Below are 4,121 nucleotides of genomic sequence, written 5' to 3' on the forward strand. Positions count from 1 at the left end.
CCCCCAGTAGGCGTCAGTGGCCAGAGGGGCGGAGCTGGAGCCGCCGCCGGTGACGTCCGAGCCGTCGTCGGAGCGGATTTGGCCTGTCAATGCTGGGGGTCCTGCTCCTTTGCATGTCGGTCTGCCTCCGCCATTGCCTCGCGCTCCGATAGCTCGGTGATGAGTCAGAGCACTTTGGGATTCTTGCGGCGGAGCCATCGCGCATCTGTTTCCATCGTCATCAAGGAGCGGCGGAGGACCGACACGAGGAGTGTGTCCTTGGGATCCACAGACACGCGCGCGTACCCGACGCGTGGCCATCGCCTCTCCCCGCCCGCTCTTCATATTAAGGCATCCTCATCCACGCCAGCACCGACGTGGGCATCATGACCCATTGCCAAGGTACGTCATTCAAAGCAGATTGAGTTTGTAGTGGTGGGAGGCATACGTGGAGTTGCGCGACGGGCGGGAGGACTGTGTGACAGGGAATGGCATGGAACCGAAGCTGAAGCTGCCTCCCTGGACCAGTCGCGACTGCCTCAAAGCAATGCGGAGGGCGATTTTCTCGACATTGTCCGCCTCCGCATTGCGCAGCAGACTTGCCCACTCATCGGAATAAGCGATACTGCCTTTGCTGGCCAACGATTAGAAGTGGGAGGGGGGCTGGGAGTGGTGGAGAGAGAGAGAGAGAGAGTGGAGTGGATTAATTGACTTCGGTCTAAGATTCGTCCGAAAGTGCTATTTGTGGGCGCCAATGTAAGCCAAACTGATAGCGGACGCGTCCGAGCCTCCCTATACCCGTTTTAGATTTGACATGAAGATGTATCGGTCAGTCCGGGCCTATAAGATAGATGTGAGGAGCTCGTCTGGGTCACGGTTTAGTGACCGGGCCATCCGTCCTGTCAGTTCGGGCAGCCGGCTGCAGATGCTCTTAATGAAGGAGGATCGCGCGTGTTGACCCTTGAGTAAGCTTACATTGAACACCGGACAAGCAAGGGTCTACCGGCAAGCAAAGCATGCCGGTCCAACGGAAACGGAAACAATACGGTCACATCTTTGTCTTTTCCACTGCATTCCGATGAAAAGGGACCCTGCCTTCTGTTCATTCGTACTTTCTCTATCAGATGAAGAGTGTACATATAATTTCAAATTTTGTCTAAAAAAATGTACTTCTATTTTTCTAATGCATTTTAAAATATAAAGTGAAAGAAGACATAAGTAAATATTTCTCTTTTCAGTGATCGAATCTAGCCTGATAGGTGTCTAGGTTCCGATTGAGCCTGATAGGTGTGTGGATTCGTGACAGACAGCGAAACACAGAGTACGATGACCATCCATTCTACTCTCTGATAGGTACCGGCTCAACTCGTAACCCTTCGATAATCAAAGAACCGTCTTCGCACACACTTCATCATTGACTTAGAAACGCATCAAAAAACAATTCGTTGTGAGAAGCACGCATCAAACACTGTTCTAATTCTGTATTGGATGACACAACACATTCGTACTACGTGGTTTCTGCTGGAATTTTGTCTAGTTTGGGCCTTGCCCAATAGCAGTTTCAGAAATTCCTAATAAATTCTAAAGGCCCACGCGACTCATTCGTGCAAGGCAAGAGGTGGAACTAAAGTTTAGTCCCACATTGCTAGTTTAGAGGGAGTTGGACCTCTATAAGGGAGGCTCTTTCTCCACATGTATAAGGATGAGAATAAGAGGGACATCCACGTGCGCTTCCTCCTCCACCGCCCGCCGCGTCGCAGGTTGCGGCGCTATTTATGCAACCTGTTCTACTATCTGCTTTAGACGTGTTTGGTTGTAGTTCATATATTAGTCATGCTTTATCTAATATTTCTATTAATAAAATCATTTGGTAATACAAGCTTTTTAGAAAATGGATACTCTGTTTAAGGCTGCTCTCTTGAGTGTTCTTGGTGAGAACATGTTGATGCTTATGCGTCAATTGATAATGAAAAAGATATGTGCTAGAGAACTTGAACACTTCAATTGTATGCTATCGGACAAGTTTGTTGCCGAAGGTATCGTCACTAAGTTTCCTCCTTCGTGGAGGAACTTTGCTACCTTACTGAAGCATAAGAGGCAGGAGTGACACTCTTGATGTGGAAGAAAAGGCGAGAGCAAAGCACACACGTGCTCGAGGTATTGAGGGAGGATCTAGTGCCAATTTGGTACAGAAGAAGAACTTTCAGCCCCACAAGTTCAAGAATAAGGGCAAGTTTGATGGTAAAGCAAAGTTTGATGAAAAGAACAAGGTTGTGCAACACACGAACTTCAAGAAGAAGAATGACAAGAAGAAAGGTGTTTGTCATGTGTGTGGGGATCCTGATCATTGGGCTCCTAGTTGCCCTAATCGCTATGACAAGGTCATCCTGGGAAAGGCGGCAAGACCGCTAATGTTGTCGTTGGAGACATTGACATGAAGGATGTTGGGTATGGTATATTTCCCACTATTCTTTCAGTATGTCATTCTCCTGATTGGTTGATTGACACGGGTGCTAATGTGTATGTATGCAGTGATATTTTCATGTTTTCGTCTTATCAGACCACAGGGACTTCAACCGTGCTGATGGGCAACGGTTCAAGTGCTTCTGTTCGTGGTGTTGGCACGGTCGATCTGAAGTTTACTTCGGGGAAGATCGTGCGGCCGAAGAACGTGCATTATGTCCCCTCCGTCAATAAAAATCTTGTTAGCGGATCTCTTCTGTGTAGAGATGGCTACAAGCTTGTCTTTGAGTCGAATAAATTTGTAATATCCAAGTATGGAACCTTTGTTGGTAAAGGCTATGAGTCAGGAGGCCTGTTTCGTTTATCCTTATCAGACGTTTGCAATAAAGTTGTTAATCATATTTGCAACAATAGTGAATCAAATGTGTGGCATTCACGTCTTTGTCATGTTAATTTTGGTTGCATGTCGCGACTAGCGAAGTTGAACTTAATACCTAATTTCACCACTGTCAAGGGATCCAAGTGTCAAGTGTGTGTGCAAGCTAAGCAACCTCGTAAGTCTCATGTGACTGCGGAAACGAGAAATCTTGCACCACTAGAACTCATACATTCAGATCTATATGAAATGAATGGTGTTTTGAAAAAAGGTGGAAAGAAATATTTCATGACGTTAATTGACGACTTCACTAGATACTGTCGTGTGTATCTTCTGAAATCTAAGGATGAGGCTTTGAACTTTTTTAAGATCTATAAAGCTGAAGTGAAAAACCAACTTGATCGAAAAATCAAGAGGCTTAGGTCCGACCGTGGTGGAGAGTATTTTTTCAATGAATTTGATGCTTTTTGTGCGGAACATGGTATAATCCATGAGAGGACGCCTCCCTATTCACCTCAGTCAAATGGGTTAGCCGAAAGAAAGAACCATACTCTAACAGATTTGGTTAACGTCATGTTAGACACATCGTGTCTCTCCAAGGCATGGTGGGGGGAAGCGATATTGACTGCATGTAGTGTTCTAAACCGAGTTCCCACAAAGAATAAAGAGATAAATACATTTAAGGAATGGGAGAAGAAAAAATTTAAAACTCTCTTATCTACGAACCTGGGGTTGTTTGGCGAAAGTCAATGTGCCAATTCCAAAGAAGCGCAAGCTTGGACCAAAGACCGTGGATTGTGTTTTCCTGGAATATGCTTTTCATAGCATTGATTATAGATTCTTGGTTGTAAAATCTGAGGTATCTGACATGCATGTCGGTATGATCATGGAGTCGAATGATGCGACTTTCTTTGAAGATATCTTTCCCATAAAGGATATGGCTACCTCATCTAATCAGGAGATGCCTAGTTCATCAAATCAGGAACCAGTTACAATTACCAAACCTGCCATTTTGATAGAACACTTTGAAAGTCCTGTGGAGGAGAACAATGAAGTTCCTACTATGAGCAAGAGACAGAGGAGTGCAAAGTCCTTTGGTGATGATTTCCTTGTGTATCTCATAGATGATACTCCCAATTCTATTTCAGAGGCCTATGTATTTGAAGATGCTGATTACTGGAAGAAAGCGGTTCGCAGCGAGATGGATTTCATCTGTGACGCCCGAATAATTAGGCTACAGTAATCCTGCGTTAATAATGCCTCGTCACCTCGGTTACTGTTGATAATCTCGCGTTAGTTCGAA

This window comes from Triticum dicoccoides, chromosome 5A (assembly GCF_002162155.2).
Source record: "Triticum dicoccoides isolate Atlit2015 ecotype Zavitan chromosome 5A, WEW_v2.0, whole genome shotgun sequence".
Taxonomy (NCBI): domain Eukaryota; kingdom Viridiplantae; phylum Streptophyta; class Magnoliopsida; order Poales; family Poaceae; genus Triticum; species Triticum dicoccoides.